Below are 18,195 nucleotides of genomic sequence, written 5' to 3'. Positions count from 1 at the left end.
TTTTGCATGTCCCTATAGTCCAGGATAAACTAGTGAGAACACCTGCAGTATAAAGGCTCTGCATGGGATTTCCAGTACAGTCCTATAGCATCATTCATGATCTAATAGTTGATGTAGTTATCAAACTTTGGGGCCATCACCTCTGGCAGGGAATCTAGCTACAGGAAAAAAAATCTAAGCTATCCCAGTAAAGGAAGAGAGGCAGCCCTAAGTGGGGAAGAACAGCCCCTTATCAACCCCAGAGATTCAAATGACTGTAGGATTCCTGAAGGGAAAAAAAAACCCCACACCAAGCTGATCTCCCTGTGCTATGCAGCTGCTTCCCACTAGCTAGCTATTTTACATTTGGTAGTGTGTATATGTCAATGCCACTCTCTTACTTCGTCCCAGCTTACCCTTCCCCCTCCCCGTGTCCACAAGTCCATTCTTTACATCTGTGTCTTTATTCCTGCCCTGCCCCTAGGTTCAGCAGTGACCATCTAGAGGGGTGGGATAGGGAGGGTGGAAGGGAGACACAGAGGGAGGGGATATATGTATACATATAGCTGATTCACTTTGTTATACAGCAGAAACTAACACAACATTGTAAAGGAATTATACTCCAATAAAGATGTTAAAAATAAATAAATAAAATAAAAACTTGCCCAAAAAAAAAAAATTCACACCAGCAGCCATCCAACTAGTTGCTGCCCCTAGAGGTGGGCAGTTGTCAGTGTCCCGAACTAAACATCTGCCTGCAGGGGTCTATCCAAGCTTTAGGACTGAGGGATGGTATACATTTACAATCTCAGCTGCTCAGCCAGGACTGAGGGAACCATTTTCCCATGCTCTTACTCATGCTCCTTGGTGTTGGCTGGTGTTGCAGGTCAGAGTGACCTAACAGAGCATGTGTAAACGGTGAGACCCAAACCACAGTGTCTGATGAACATACACTATGACACTAGCATGAAGTGGGACTCAGAAGAGCATAGCTCAAAGTAACTGTGAAGTGAGCCAGGCCTGCTGCAGGTCTAACAGTAAAGTATGGTAGCTAGTCTCCAGAAGGATTTCTAAAGACCCACAACTCCTATTGTTCATGGGCTTATGTAGTTGCCTCCCACATTAGGGTAAGGGATGGCCCCATTGACTTATTTAATTAATAGAAAGCAGCAGAAATGATGGGCATTTTTGTGTTCTTGGGAACTCTGAGATGTCATTTACAAAATTCAGCTACAGTGACAGAGAGACCCCTGCAGAGGTTCCAAGACTATACTGAGAATGAAAGAGGCCTCACTATCCCTGCTTCCCAGTCAAGCCTCAAGATGATCTTATTTGCAGTTATTAGGCTCCAAACATGACCAGCAAAAGAACCTCCCATTTAAGCCCAGTAAACCAATAGAATTATGGAGGAGATAAGCTGGTGGTTGTTTTAAGCTGCCAAGTTTTAAAATGGTTTGGTCCATAGCTCCAGATTACTGAAACAACCAGTAACCGTATTAGTCAGTGTTCCATCTGGGAATCAGAACCACTGTGAACATTGCAGAACTGAGAATTTATTATAGGGGTTAACTGGGACAGTAAAGAACTGAAGAAAGAACCAGAGAATCAGAAAAAAGTTACTAACAAGCCTCCCTGAAATACTGGAGTTAGCTTTTGGTGTTGGATGTTGGAAGCTAAGTAAGGCCAGGAACTAGAGTGGGACCATGAGGGTAGAAGTTTATGGAAGTTTGTTGCCTCTGCATATCTACAAGCTCTGTGAGATTGTTGCCCAGTATCTTGTTATGGGTCTAGGATCATCATGATAGGTCAGCAAAGCCAGCATTCAAGAAGAAGCGTTAGACATGGAGTAGGGAAGAGTAAGGACACCAGCCCATCTCCATGTTTCTTACTGCCTCCTATCAACCCTCCCTTCAGGCAGTTATGGCAGCTGTCTTACATCTGCCTTCCCAATTTAAATCAAATATCTCTTTTCACCAGCTCTAACCCAAAACCTCACGGTTTCTGTGAAATGTATTTCTATGTTTTCCAAGTTGCTTCAGCAAAGCCAATTCAAACATGGAAGCATGTAATGATGACTTGTTGCACAGCAAGGAATTTCCTTATGTCGTAGTAAGTGGACCCTGTCCCTAGCATAATAATAAAAATGTAAGCAAACAGGAAGCTATGAGCTCCTGTGACCTGGTAGATTACTTCCTCCACATTGGCTGCATTGACTACAGAACTTCTGGCCCACTCCCATGAGGAACTGTGGGACTGCCTTTTATACTGCTTGTTTGCTGACTCAGTAATAAACCCAAGTGAAAACAATTTAAGAGACCTTACCAATTTCCAAATGATAAAAATAGTTTTGATATTGAATAGAAGAGAAGGAACTGCCATGAAAAAAAAATAGAGACAGCTTTTGTGTGTGTGTGTGTGTGTGTGTGCATGTCCAAAGATGTTTATTATAGCGTCATATATAACAACCACAATCAAATTAAATGTCTGTCAGTGAAGGACTCAAATAAAGCAGTGACATCTACCCCTTAGAACAGCATCTGGTCATCCTAACAGGAGTGTAGTAGATCTAGATGTCCAACAGGGAAAAATCTCCAAGATACATTAATAAGTGTAAAAAAACCAAAGGATAGAACAGTGTGCGTGAAACGATCCATTTGTGTAAAAAACAAATGTAGAGCTACAGATACATACACATACACACTAATGCACGCCTAAATTTACTAGGCTGATGTACCAAAGAGCAGTCATCTCCAATGAGCACCCATGGCAATAGGTGAAGATATGTCCTTTTTATTTGATCCCCTTCTGTTCTATTTTATAAAAAGTAAAACAATACATATAAAAAGAAAACAATTTTATACTGCCCTGCCTAGGTGTTTATAAAATACTGATGTAATGTCCAGAACTCCTACTATAATTCCTGGAAAATAAACCAGGCCAGAGGGAAAAAAGCTTTAGAAGTGGGGCCCTACCCATATATCCAGACAAAACTATAGTTCAAAAAGACACGTGCACCCCTATGTTCATAGCAGCACTTTTCACAATAGCCAAGACATGGAAACAACCTAACTGTCCATCAACAGATGAATGGATAAAGAAGATGTGGTACATATATATAATGGAATACTACTCAGCCATAAAAAAGAATGAACCAATGCCATGTGCAGCAACAAATGAGAAAACTCAAGTGTGTGAGATCAAGAAAAGAATGATTCAAGAAGGAAGGAGCAGTCAACCGTTTCTGGTTACTGCTGAAATGTGGCTAATGAATATAGCAATACAGTTATTAGTGACCTTAATAAGAGAAATCTTGCTAAAGAAAAAAATGGGTAGTGAATAAATAGAAAAACTGTGTGTACACAATTCTTTCAAGAATCTTAACTTGGAAGTAGAGTGTAGAGAAGGAGTAGAAATTGGGAAAAGTAATATGTGGTGCAAAGAGACTTAATTTGTAGTACAATTGTAAAGTTTTTTTGGAAATGTTATAGAACTATTTTATATTTTAAACTCTATATACTGAACTGATAAAAATTAAAACTTTTACACAATTCTTTGTAATTAGACATTGGTAAATAGCAACATTGGTAAATAACAGACATTATGCCTTAGTTTTCTCACCTGTAAAAATGGTATACTAATACCCAGTCCAAGTGTTGTATAAATCTCATTAGATAATGACAGATCCTTGGCCTCATTCCTGCACATACTTAGTGTTCAATTCATAGCAGCTTTCATGCTGAGAAGCTTTGTACTGTTGTACCCCAAACTCAGGGATCTGAGCACTGAGTGCCAACTGTACATCAGTCAGTCAGTCAGGATATTAAACTCCTACTATTTATCAACACTTTGCAGCTAAGTGCTGTGGATAGAATGGTGAATGAAAATACTTCTCTAAGTCCTCATGGAGGTTAGACTCTAGCAGAAAGACAGATATTAAACAAATCACAAGACATAAATATTTACAAGTTTTCAAAGTGGTCTGAAATTTCATTCAGTCATTCAAAACCTTGTCTTGTTCCTGATCTTAGAGGAAATGGTTTCAGTTTTTCACCATTGAGAACGATGTTGGCTGTGGGTTTGTCATATAAGGCCTTTATTACGTTGAGGTAAGTTCCCCCCATGCCTACTTTCTGGAAGGTTTTTATCATAAATGGGTGTTGAACTTGGTCAAAAACTTTTTCTGCATCTATTGAGATGATAATATGTTTTTTCTCCTTCAATTTGTTAATATGGTTTATCACATTGATTGATTTGCATATATTGAAGAATCCTTGCATTTCTGGAATAAACTCCACTTGATTATGGTGTATGATCCTTTTAATGTGCTGCTGTATTCTGTTTGCTAGTATTTTGTTGAGCATTTTTGCATCTATGTTCATCAGTGATATTGGCCTGTAGTTTTCTTTCTTTGTGACATCTTTGTCTGGTTTTGGTATCAGGGTGATGGTTGCCTCATAGAATGAGTTTGGGGTATTCCTCCCTCTGGTATATTTTGGAAGAGTTTGAGAAGGATAGGTGCTAGCTCTTCTCTAAATGTTTTAACAAATTTGCCTGTGAAGCCATCTGGTCCTAGACTTTTGTTTGTTCGAAGATTTTTAATCACAGTCTCAATTTCAGTGCTTGTGATTGGTCTGTTTATAATTTCTATTTCTTCCTGGTTCAGTCTCAGAAGGTTAGGCTTTTCTAAGAATTTGTCTTTTTCTTCCAGGTTGTCCATTTTATTGGCATATAGTTGCTTGTAGTAATCTCTCATGATCCTTTGTATTTCTGCAGGGACAATTGTTATTTCTCCTTTTTCATTTCTACTTCTGTTGGTTTGAGTCTTCTTCCTCTTTCTCTTGATGAGTCTGGCTAATGGTTTACCAATTTTGTTTATCTTCTCAAAGAACCAGCTTCTGGTTTTATTGATCTTTGCTATCATTTCCTTCATTTCTTTTTCATTTATTTATTTATTTTTTTAACATCTTTATTGGGGTATAATTGCTTTACAATGGTGTGTTAGTTTCTGCTTTACAACAAAGTGAATCAGTTATACATATAAATAATGTTCCCATATCTCTTCCCTCTTGCATCTCCCTCCCTCCCACCCTCCATATCCCACCCCTCCAGGTGGTCACAAAGCACCAAGCTGATATACCTGTGCTATGCGGCTGCTTCCCACTAGCTATCTACCTTATGTTTGGTAGTGTATATATGTCCATGCCTCTCTCTCACTTTGTCACAGCTCACCCTTACCCCTCCCCATATCCTCAAGTCCGTTCTCCAGTAGGTCTGTGTGTTTATTCCTGTCTTACCCCTAGGTTATTCATGACATTTTTTTTACTTAAATTCCATATATATGTGTTAGCATACGGTATTTGTCTTTCTCTTTCTGACTTACTTCACTCTGTATGACAGACTCTAGGTCTATCCACCTCATTACAAATAGCTCAATTTTGTTTCCTTTTATGGCTGAGTAATATTCCATTGTATATATGTGCCACATCTTCTTTATCCATTCATCCGATGATGGACACATAGGTTGTTTCCATCTCCGGGCTATTGTAAATAGAGCTGCAATGAACATTTTGGAACATGACTCTTTCTGAATTATGGTTTTCTCAGGGTATATGCCCAGTAGTGGAATTGCTGGGTCATATGGTAGTTCTATTTGTAGTTTTTTAAGGAACCTCCATACTGTTCTCCATAGTGGCTGTACCAATTCACATTCCCACAAGCAGTGCAAGAGTGTTCCCTTTTCTCCACACCCTCTCCAGCATTTATTGTTTCTAGATTTTTTGATGATGGCCATTCTGACGGGTGTGACATGATATCTCATTGTAGTTTTGATTTGCATTTCCCTAATGATTAATGATGTTGAGCATTCTTTCATGTCTTTGTTGGCAGTCTGTATATCTTCTTTGGAGAAATGTCTATTTAGGTCTTCCACCCATTTTTGGATTGGGTTGTTTGGTTTTTTGTTATTGAGCTGCATGAGCTGCTTGTAAATTTTGGAAATTAGTCCTTTGTCAGTTGCTTCATTTGCAAATATTTTCTCCCATTCTGAGGGTTGTCTTTTGGTCTTGTTTATGGTTTCCTTTGCTGTGCAAAAGCTTTTAAGTTTCATTAGGTCCCATTTGTTTATTTTTGTTTTTATTTCCATTTCTCTAGGAAGTGGGTCAAAAAGGATCTTGCTGTGATTTATGTCATAGAGTGTCCTGCCTATGTTTTCCTCTAAGAGTTTGATAGTTTCTGGCCTTACATTTAGGTCTTTAATCCATTTTGAGCTTATTTTTGTGTATGGTGTTAGGGAGTGATCTAATCTCATACTTTTACATGTACCTGTCCAGTTTTCACAGCACCACTTACTGAAGAGGCTGTCCTTTCTCCACTGTACATTCCTGCCTCCTTTATCAAAGATAAGGTGACCATATGTGCGTGGGTTTATCTCTGGGCTTTCTATCCTGTTCCATTGATCTATCTTTCTGTTTTTGTGCCAGTACCATACTGTCTTGATTACTGTGGCTTTGTAGTATAGTCTGAAGTCAGGGAGCCTGATTCCTCCAGCTCTGTTTTTCTTTCTCAAGATTGCTTTGGCTATTCGGGGTCTTTTGTGTTTCCATACAAATTTTGAAATTTTTTGTTCTAGTTCTGTGAAAAATGCCAGTGGTAGTTTGATAGGGATTGCATTGAATCTGTAGATTGCTTTGGGTAGTAGAGTCATTTTCACAATGTTGATTCTTCCAATCCAAGAACATGGTATATCTCTCCATCTATCTGTATCATCTTTAATTTCTTTCATCAGTGTCTTATAATTTTCTGCATACAGGTCTTTTGTCTCCTTAGGTGGGTTTATTCCTAGATATTTTATTCTTTTTGTTGCAGTGGTAAATGGGAGTGTTTTCTTGATTTCACTTTCAGATTTTTCATCATTACTGTATAGGAATGCCACAGATTTCTGTGCATTAATTTTGTATCCTGGTACTTTACCAAATTCATTGATTAGCTCTAGTAGTTTTCTGGTAGCATCTTTAGGATTCTCTATGTATAGTATCATGTCATCTGCAAACAGTGAGAGCTTTACTTCTTCTTTTCCGATTTGGATTCCTTTTATTTCCTTTTCTTCTCTGATTGCTGTGGCTAAAACTTCCAAAACTATGTTGAATAAGAGTGGTGAGAGTGGGCAACCTTGTCTTTTTCCTGATATTAGTGAAAATGCTTTCAGTTTTTCACCATTGAGGATGACGTTGGCTGTGGGTTTGTCATATATGGCCTTTATTATGTTGAGGAAAGTTCCCTCTATGCCTACTTTCTGCAGGTTTTTATCATAAATGGGTGTTGAATTTTGTCAAAAGCTTTCTCTGCACCTATCGAGATGATCATGTGGTTTTTCTCCTTAAATTTGTTAATATGGTTTATCACATTGATTGATTTGCATATATTGAAGAATTCTTGCATTGCTGGAATAAACCCCACTTGATCATGGTGTATGACCCTTTTAATGTGCTGTTGGATTCTGTTTGCTAGTATTTTGTTGAGGATTTTTGCATCTATGTTCATCAGTGATATTGGCCTGTAGTTTTCTTTCTTTGTTACATCCTTGTCTGGTTTTGGTATCAAGGTGATGGTGTCCTCGTAGAAAGAATTTGGGAGTGTTCCTCCCTCTGCTATATTTTGGAAGAGTTTGAGAAGGACAGGTGTTAGCTTTTCTCTAAATGTTTGATAGAATTCGCCTGGGAAGCCATCTGGTCCTGGGCTTTGGTTTGTTGGAAGTTTTTTAATCACAGTTTCAATTTCAGTGCTTGTGATTCATCCGTTCATATTTTCTATTTCTTCCTGATTCAGTCTTGGCAGGTTGTGCATTTCTAAGAATTCGTCCATTTCTTCCAGGTTGTCATTTTATTGGCATAGAGTTGCTTGCAGTAATCTCTCATGATCTTTTGAATTTCTGCAGTGTCAGTTGTTACTTCTTCTTTTTCATTTCTAATTCTATTGATTTGAGTCTTCTTTTTTTCCTTGATGAGTCTGGCCAATGGTTTATCTGTTTTGTTTATCTTCTCAAAGAAACAGCTTTTAGTTTTATTGATCTTTGCTATTGTTTCCTTCACTTCTTTTTCATTTATTTCTGATCTGATTTTTTTCCTTCTGCTACCTTTGGGGGTTTTTTGTTCTTCTTTCTCTAATTGCTTTAGTTGCAAGGTTAGGTTGTTTATTCGAGATGTTTCCTGCTTCTTAAGGTGGGTTTGTATTGCTATAAACTTCCCTCTTAGAACTGTTTTTGTTGCATCCCATAGGTTTTGGGTCGTCATGTCTCCATTGTCACTTGTTTCTAGGTATTTTTTTTATTTCCTCTTTGATTTCTTCAGTGATCACTTCGTTATTAAGTAGTGTATTGTTTAGCCTCCATGTGTTTGTATTTTTTTACAGATCTTTTCCTGTAATTGATATCTAGTCTCATGGCGTTGTGGTCGGAAAAGATACTTGATACAATTTCAATTTTCTTAAATTTACCAAGGCTTGATTTGTGACCCAAGATATGATCTATCCTGGAGAATGTTCCATGAGCACTTGAGTAAAATGTGTATTCTGTTGTTTTTAAATGGAGTGTCCTATATATATCAATTAAGTGTGCCTTGTTTAATGTATCATTTAAAGCTTGTGTTTCCTTATTTATTTTCATTTTGGATGATATGTCCATTGGTGAATGTGGGGTGTTAAAGTCCCCTACTATGAATGTGTTACTGTCGATTACCCCTTTTATGGCTGTTAGTATTTGCCTTATGTATTGAGGTGCTCCTATGTTGGGTGCATAAATATTTACAATTGTTATATCTTCTTCTTGGATCGATCCCTTGATCATTATGTAGTGTCCTTCTTTGCCTCTTCTAGTAGTCTTTATTTTAAAGTCTAGTTTGTCTGATAACAGAATTACTACCCCAGCTCTCTTTTGGTTTCCATTTGCATGGAATATCTTTTTCCATCCCCTTTCTTTCAGTCTGTATGTGTCTCTAGTTCTGAAATGGGTCTCTTGTAGACGGCATATATATGGGTCTTGTTTTTGTATCCATTCAGCCAGTCTGTGTCTTTTGGTGGGAGCATTTAGTCCATTTACATTTAAGGTAATTATCGATATGTATATTCCTATTCCCATTTTCTAAATTGTTTTGGGTTTGTTATTATAGGTTTTTTCCTTCTCTTGTGTTTCTTGCCTAGAGAAATTCCTTTAGCATTTGTTATAAAGCTGGTTTCATGGTGCTGAAGTCTCTCAGCTTTTGCTTGTTGGTAAAGGTTTTAATTTCTCCATCAAATCTGAATTAGATCCTTGCTGGGTAGAGTAATTTGGTTGTAGGTTTTTCTCCTTCATCACTTTCAGTATGTCCTGCCAGTCCCTTCTGGCTTGCAGAGTTTCTTCTGAGAGATCAGCTGTTAACCTTATGGGGATTCCCTTGTGTGTTATTTTTCCCTTGCTGCTTTTAATCTGTTCTCTTTGTATTTAATTTTTGGTAGTTTGATTAATATGTGTCTTGGCGTATTTCTCCTTGGATTTATCCTGTATGGGACTCTCTGTGCTTCCTGGACTTGATTAACTATTTCCTTTCCCATATTAGGGAAGTTTTCAACTATAATCTCTTCAAATATTTTCTCAGTCCCTTTCTTTTTCTCTTCTTCTTCTGGAACCCCTATAATTCGAATGTTGGTGCGTTTAATGTTGTCCCAGAGGTCTCTGAGACTGTCCTCAGTTCTTTTCATTCTTTTTTCTTTATTCTGCTCTGCAGTAGTTATTTCCACTATTTTATCTTCCAGGTCACTTATCCGTTCTTCTGCCTCAGTTATTCTGCTATTGATCCCATCTAGAGTATTTTTCATTTCATTTATTGTGTTGTTCATCATTGCTTGTTTGCTCTTTAGTTCTTCTAGGTCCTTGTTAAATGTTTCTTGCATTTTGTCTATTCTAATTCCAAGATTTTGGATCATCTTTACTATCATTATTCTGAATTCTTTTTCAGGTAGACTGCCTATTTCCTCTTCATTTGTTAGGTCTGGTGGGTTTTTTTTTTTTTTTTTTTTTTTGCGGTACATGGGCCTCTCACTGTTGTGGCCTCTCCCATCGCGGAGCACAGGCTCCGATGCACAGGCTCAGCGGCCATGGCTCACAGGCCTAGCCGCTCCGCGGCATGTGGGATCTTCCCGGACCGGGGCACGAACCCATGTCCCCTGCATCGGCAGGCGAACTCTCAACCACTGCGCCACCAGGGAAACCCTGGTGGGTTTTTATCTTGCTCCTTCATCTGCTGTGTGTTTTTCTGTCTTCTCATTTTGCTTATCTTACTGTGTTTGGGGTCTCCTTTTTGCTTTCATTTATTTCTGATCTGTTCTTTATGATTTCTTTCCTTCTGTTAACTTTAGGGTTTTTTTGGTTCTTCTTTCCCTAATTGCTTTAGGTGTAAGGTTAAGTTGTTTATTTGAGATATTTCTTGTTTCTTGACGTAGGAGTGTATTGCTATAAACTTCCCTCTTGAAACTGTTTTTGCTGCATCCTATAGGTTTTTGGTCATTGTGTTTTCATTGTCATTTGTTTCTAGGAATTGTTTGATTTCCTCTTTGATTTCCTCAGTGATCTCTTGGTTATTTAGTAGTGTATTGTTTAGCCTCCATGTGTTTGTATTTTTTACAGATTTTTTATCCTGCAATTGATATCTAGTCTCATAGCGTTGTGGCTGGAAATGATACTTGATAAGATTTCAATATTCTTAAATTTTCCAACGCTTAATTTGTGACCCAAGATATGATCTATCCTGGAGAATATTCCATTAGCATAAGAGTAGAAACTGTATTCTGTTGCTTTTGGATGGAATATCCTATAAATATCAATTAAGTTCACCTTGTTTAATGTATCATTTAAAGATTGTGTTTCCTTATTCATTTTCATTTTGGATGATCTGTCCATTGGCAAAAGTGGGGTATTAAAGTCCCCTACTATGATTGTGTTACTGTCAATTTCCCTTTTATGGCTCTTAGCATTTGCCTTATGTATTGAGGTGCTCCTATGTTGGGTACATAAATATTTACAATTGTTATATCTTCTTCTTGGATTGATCCCTTGGTCATTATGTAGTGTCGTTCTTTGTCTCTTACAATAGTCTTTATTCTAAAGTCTGTTTTGTCTGATATGAGTATTGCTACTCCAGGTTTCTTTTGATTTCCATTTACATGAAATATTTTTTTCCATCCCCTTACTTTCAGTCTGTATGTGTCCCTAGGTCTGAAGTGGGTCTCTTATAGACACCAGATATATGGGTCTTGTTTTTGTACCCATTCAGCCAGTCTGTGCATATTGGTTGGAGCATTTAATCCATTTACTTTCAGATAGTTATCCATATGTATGTTCCTATTACCATTTTCTTAATTGTTTTGGGTTTTTTATGGTGGGTCTTTTCCTTTTCTTGTGTTTCCTACCTAGAAAAGTTCCTTTAGCCTTTGTTGTAAAGCTGGTTTTGTGGTGCTGAATTCTCTTAGCTTTTGCTTGTCTGTAAAGGTTTTAATTTCTCTGTCAAATCTGAATGAGATCCTTGCTGGGTAGAGTAATGTTGGTTGTAGGATTTTCCCTTTAAATATGTCCTGTCACTCCCTTCTGGCTTGCAGATTTTCTGCTGAAAGATCAGCTGTTAACCTTACGGGGATTCCCTTGTATGTTATTTGTTTTTTTCCCTTGGTACTTTTAACATTTTTTCTTTGTATTTAATTTTTGGTAGTTTGATTAATATGTGTCTTGGCATATTTCTCCTTTGATTTATCCTGTATGGGACTCTCTGCACTTCCTGGACTTGATTGACTATTTCCTTTCCCATATTAGGGAAGTTTTCAACTATAATCTCTTCAAATATTTTCTCATCCCTTTCTTTTTCTCTACTTCTTCTGGGACCCTATAATTCGAATGTTGGTGCATTTAATATTGTCCCAGAGGTCTCTGAGACTGTCCTCAAGTCTTTTCATTCTTTTTTCTATATTCTGCTCTGCTGTAGTTATGTCCACTATTTTATCTTCCAGGTCACTTATCCGTTCTTCTGCCTCAGTTATTCTGCTATTGATTCCTTCTAGAGAACTTTTCATTTCATTTATTGTGTTGTTCATCGTTTGTTTGCTCTTTAGTTCTTCTAGGTCCTTGTTAAATGTTTCTTGTATTTTCTCCATTCCATTTCCAAGATTTTGGATCATCTTTACTATCATTACTCTGAATTTTTTTTCAGGTAGATGCCTATTTCCTCTTCATTTGTTAGGTCTGGTGGGTTTTTACCTTGCTCCTTCATCTGCTGTGTGTTTCTCTGTCTTCTCATTTTGTTTAACTTACTGTGTTTGGGGTCTCCTTTTCTCAGGCTGCAGGTTCGTATTGCCCATTGTTTTTGGTGTCTGCCCCTAGTGGCTAAGTTTGGTTCTGTGGGTTGTGTAGGCTTCTTGGTGGAGGGGACTGGTGCCTGTGCTCTGGTGGATGAGGTTGGATATTGTCTTTCTGGTGGGCAGGATGGCATCCTGTGGTGTGTTTTGTGGTGTCTGTGACCTTATTATGATTTTAGGCAGCCTCTCTGCTAATGGGTGGGGTTGTGTTCCTGTTTTGCTAGTTGTTTGGCATAGAGTTCCAGCACTGTAGCTTGTTGGTCATTGAGTGGAGCTGGGCCTTAGCATTCAGATGGCGATCTCTGGGATAGCTTTTGCCATTTGATATTATGTGGAGCCGGGAGGTCTGGTGGACCAGTGTTCTGAACTCGGCTCTCCCACTTCAAAGGCACAGGCCTGACACCCAGCCAGAGCCCCAAGGCCCTGTCAGCCACATTGGCTCAGAAGAAAAGGGAGAAAAAAAGAAAGAAAGAAAGAAAAACATGAAATAAAGCTTTTAAAAATTATTTAAAAAAAATTTTAATAATAAAAAAAGAAGGAAAGAAGAGAGCAAATAAACCAGAAAACAAATCTACCAATGATAACAAGCACTAAAAACTATATGAAAAAAAAAAAACAAAAAAACAAAGAAAAACAGGTAGACAGAACCCTAGGACTAATGGTAAAAGCAAAGCTATACAGACAAAATCACACAAAGAAGCATACACATACACACTCACAAAAAGAGAAAAAGGAAAAAAAATATATATATATATTTAAAAAAAGGAGAAAGAGAGCAACCAAATCAATTAACAAACCTACTGATGATAATAAACTCTAAATACTAAACTACGATAAACATAAAACCAGAAACAAAATTAGATGCAGAAAGCAAACCCCAACTCTACAGTAGCTCCCAAAGTCTACCACCTCAATTTTGGGATGATTTGTTGTCTATTCAGGTATTCCAGAGATGCAGGATACACCAAGTTGATTATGGAGATTTAATCCGTTGCTCCTGAGACTGCTGGGGGAAATTTCCCTTTCTCTTCTTTGTTCGCACAGCTCCTGGGGTTCAGCTTTGGATTTGACCACGCCTCTGCATGTAGGTCGCCTGAGGCCATCTGTTCCCCACCCAGACAGGACAGAGTTAAAGTAGTAGCTGATTCAGGGGCTCCAGCTCACTCAGGCCGGGGGAAGGGAGAGGTACGGAACATGGGGTGAGCCTGCAGCGGCAGAGGCCGGTGTGACGTTGCAAGAGCCTGAGTCCGTGCCGTGTGTTCTCCCGGGGAAGTTGTCCCTGTATCACGGGACATTGGCAGTGGAGGGCTGCACAGGCTCCTGGGACGGGAAGTGTGGATAGTGACCTGTGCTTGCACACAGGCTTTTTGGTGGCTGCAGCAGCAGCCTTAGCGTTTCAGGCCCGTCTCTGATGTCCGCGCTGATAGCCGTGGCTCGCACCCGTCTCTGGAGCTCGTTTGGGTGGTGCTCTGAATACCCTCTCCTTGCACACCCCTAAATGTCTCTTCCCTCTTAGGCAGGTCCAGACTTGCTCTCGGACTCCTCCCAGCTAGCTGTGGTGCACTAGCCCCCTTCAGGCTGTGTTCACGCAGCCAACCCCAGTCCTCTCCCTGGGATCCGACTTCCGAAGCCCGAGCCTCAGCTCCCAGCCCCCACCTGCCCCGGCAGGTGAGCAGACAAGCCTCTTGGGCTGGTGAGTGCTGGTCGGCACTGATCCTCTGCGTGGGAATCTCTCCGCTTTGCCCTCTGCACCCTTGTTGCTGTGCTTTCCTCTGTGGCTCTGAAGTTTCACCCCCCCCCCCCATATCCACCTGTGAAGGGGCTTCCTAGTGTGTGGAAACTTTTCCTCCTTCACAGCTCCCTCCCAGAGGTGCAGGTCCTGTCCCTATTCTTTTGTCTCTGGTTTTTCTTTCTTTTGCCCTACCCAGGTACATGGGGAGTTTCTTGCCTTTTGGGAAGTCTGAGATCTTCTGCCAGTGTTCAGTAGGTGTTCGGTAGGAGGTGTTCCACATGTAGATGTATTTCTGATGTATTTGTGGGGAGGAAGTTGATCTCCACGTCTTACTCCTCCGCCATCTTGAAGGTCTCCCCCATTCTGCCCATTTTTTTAAATTGAGTTCTTTTTTGCTACTGAGCTGCATGAACTGTTGGTAAATTTTGGAATTAATTGATTGTGAGTTGCGTCGTTTGCAAATATTTTCTCCCATTCTGTGGGTTGTCTTTTTTCTGTTTATGGTTTCCTTTACTGTGCAAACACTTTTGAGTTTAATTAGGTCCCTTTTTTTTTTTTTTTAAATTTCCATTACTCTAGGAGACAGCTCGAAAAAGATATTGCTGCAATTTATGCCAAAGAATATTCTGCCTATGTTTTCCTCTAAGATTTTTGTAGTGTCTGGTTCTACTTTTAGGTCTTTAATCCATTTTGAGTTTGTTTTTGTGTATGGTGTTAACCTAAAACAAATATAGATCAATGGAACAGGATAGAAAACACAGAAATAAATCCACACACCTATGGTCAATTAGTCTATAACAAAGGAGGCAAGACTATACAATGGAGGAAAGACAGTCTCATCAATAAATGGTGGGAAAAGTGGACAGCTACAAGTAAAAAAATGAAATTAGAACATTCTTTAACACTATACACAAAAATAAACTCTGTGTCTTCATTCTACCCTCCCCAATATGTCTGCCACATTGCCCCCAAAGTAATGTGCAAAACCAAAATAGCTCTTAAACTATTTTAAAAATAAAGACTAATGCCACAAAGGCAGAGACTATGACTCTACATCACTTTTTCCAGGCACCAAGGACAAAAGGACCAAAATATGTGTCAAATGAATGAGTGCCAGGCCTGCCACCCTGAGGCCCTTGCTTCCACTTCCCTATCTCTTACTGTACCGTCTCACATCTAATCAGTCAAGGACTTTCAGTTTTCCCAAAAGTACACACTGTTTTATGTCTTTGGGTCTTTATCAGGAACACCATACCCCTTTCATCCTTCTCCATTTCTAATCCTACCATATTCAGCCTCCCTTTTCTGCCTTCTGACCATATACCCCCCTTTCAAAATCCCACCCCTACTGCCTTTCCTGACTGTCTGCCCCACTCTCAAGCAGAATAGAGCACTCTTTCTTTTGTGTCCAACTCTCCACTCTTCATACAGAATCTAACTTCCAAATGCATTTACTTCTTTACATATCTGACATACACCTCCCTAACACCCCTCAACTGTACAGTGAGTTCTTTGGAGACAGGACTGCATCCTGGGAAGAGAAAAAAAGAGGAGTGAGGGAAGGATGAAGTAATGAATATTTGAACACACATACACATACAGAAACTCTTCCACTCCCTTTCCTTACCCTCTTGCAACCAGTTACCAAATCCTGTCAATTCTAAATATCTCAAAAAGTCCTCCACCTGTCTCTATCCTTAGTTCATGTCCCCAGCATCACTCACTTGGATTCCTACATAACCCTTTGCAAATAGAGCCACTGTGAACCATTGTGTAGGTTGTGCTCTGCTTGAAAGCACCCAGCCTCGTCAGGGGCAAGGAGAGTAGGGGTGAAATACAGTCCAAACTCAACTCCCAAGACTAAAGTCGAGGGGGCACTATTTGATCATTTCTCTGCCCAGAGGGAACACATTTTTCTAATTCACAAGTTGTTTTTCTAATTCACACAACATATGTGCTAGCAACGCAGCCCTGTTTCAACCATTCTTCACCATAGAGCCAGAGTCTTTCTAAAGTACCAATTGGATGCTTTTACTGTCCTATTTAAAACCTTCTAACGACTCTCCTTTGTACTCAGTGTGAAGTTCAAGCCCCATTATATGATTGATAACGTCTTTCATGTTCCACCTCTGGTTTACCACTCCAGTCACAGTTCTCACACCTCACACTGTACTTGTATATACTGAGCTCCATCCACCTTCTCTGTATCCCCAGGCTACATCTCCATCCCCCTCTCCATCACCCATCCACTTCTACATTCTGCTGTCACATGAATGACTCATGCTCATCTGATGAGTCTTAGAATAGATATCACTCCCCTGGGAAGCATTCCCTAACTTCTCCAATCCCCCTTCTGACTGGGTTAAATTCATCTCACATCATCTCATTCTCGCCCCCGGGATAACATTTAACATTTTATGTCTTAATTGACAATTTACTTTTCCCTTATTTCTTTCCAGATGGTGATCATTTTGAGGGCAGAAAACAATCTCTTATTAACATTATATCCTCTATACCTATCACTATGCTCAGAAAATATTTGTTAAAGGAAAGCATGGAATCTGTCTTATCCAGAGTATCAGTTGTAATGAATCAATCCCAGAGCTGACAAAAGTACAATAAGAGAAACCAGTAACCACCTTACTCTATAAGTTTACACTATAGGAAGACAATGTTATACCTCTGGACAGTAATGCTAAGTCACCCCATCTAATAAAAGTATCTTGAATTATATCCTCATTGTTAATGGAATAACAAACTTTGGCTTAACATTTTCTCTTAATGAATCTCCCAACTAGCCTTCATCTTCTATTTAGGTTCATTCAAATTGTTGATATAAATATAGTTCTGCCTAATACCTTCCTCCAACCCCAGCTGCTTCTATGACCCTGTTTACACGTGACCAGGATTTTACTTTAGTCCTTCAAATTAATTTCAAATATTTTAAGGCCCAGACTCATTCAAAAGTAGCAAAAAACGTATTTCACACTTGAGAAATGCAGCCCCTCTCCACTCTCCTATATCAGCTGGCCGCCCTTCCCATACTCCTACATAAACAGCAACACTGACCCACCCAGCTGCCTGAGGTCAAATGCAGAAGTCATTTTTTCTTTGAAATGCTGTTTCTTATACCTGATTTTTCATCACTGGCTCTTTCTTTGCACATCTCTGTTTAAATATCTCTTTGGCTAGGCCATCTCTCTCAACCCAGTCCTATGCAGCAACTCAGTCACCATCCTATCTTTCGTTTTAAAATTCTCTGTATAGCTTTTACTTATTTTCTTCATTTTTGTACCAAATCTTTTTTTTAACATCTTTATTGGAGTATAATTGCTTTACAATGTTGTGTTAGTTTCTGCTGTACAACAAATTGAATCAGCTATATGTATACACATATCCCCTTATCCCTTCCCTATTGAGTCTCCCTCCCACCCTCCCTATCCCATCCCTCTAAATCGTCACAAAGCATGGAGCTGATCTGCCTGTGCTATGCAGCAGCTTCCCACTAGCCATCCATTTTACATTTGGTAGTGCATATATGTCAGTGCTACTCTGTCACTTCATCCCAGCTTCCCCTCCCCCCGCCCCGTGTCCTCAAGTCCATTCTCTACATCTGTGTCTTTATTCCTGCCCTGCCACTAGGTTCATCAGTGCTTATTTTTTAGATTCCACATATATGCGTTAGCACACGGTATTTGTTTTTCTCTTTCTGACTTACTTCACTCCGTATGACATACTCTAGGTCCTACCACCTCACTACAAATAACTCAATTTTGTTCCTTTTTATGGCTGAGTAATATTCCATTGTATATATGTGCCACATGTTCTTTATCCATTCATCTGTCGATGGGCACTTAGGTTGCTTCCATGTCCTCGCTATTGTAAATAGAGCTTCAATGAACACTGGGGTGCATGACTCTTTTATGAATTATGGTTTTCTCAGGGTATATGCCCAGTAGTGGGATTGCTGGGTCATATGGTAGTTCTATTTTTAGTTTTTTAAGGAACCTCCATACTGTTCTCCATAGTGGCTGTATCAATTTACATTCCCACCAACAGTGCAGGAGGGTCCCCTTTTCTCCACAACCTCTCCAGCATTTATTGTTTCTAGA

This window comes from Orcinus orca, chromosome 1 (genome assembly GCF_937001465.1).
Source record: "Orcinus orca chromosome 1, mOrcOrc1.1, whole genome shotgun sequence".
Lineage (NCBI taxonomy): Eukaryota > Metazoa > Chordata > Mammalia > Artiodactyla > Delphinidae > Orcinus > Orcinus orca.
The sequence above is the reverse complement of the archived record's forward strand: the minus strand, read 5'-3'. Positions refer to the sequence as shown.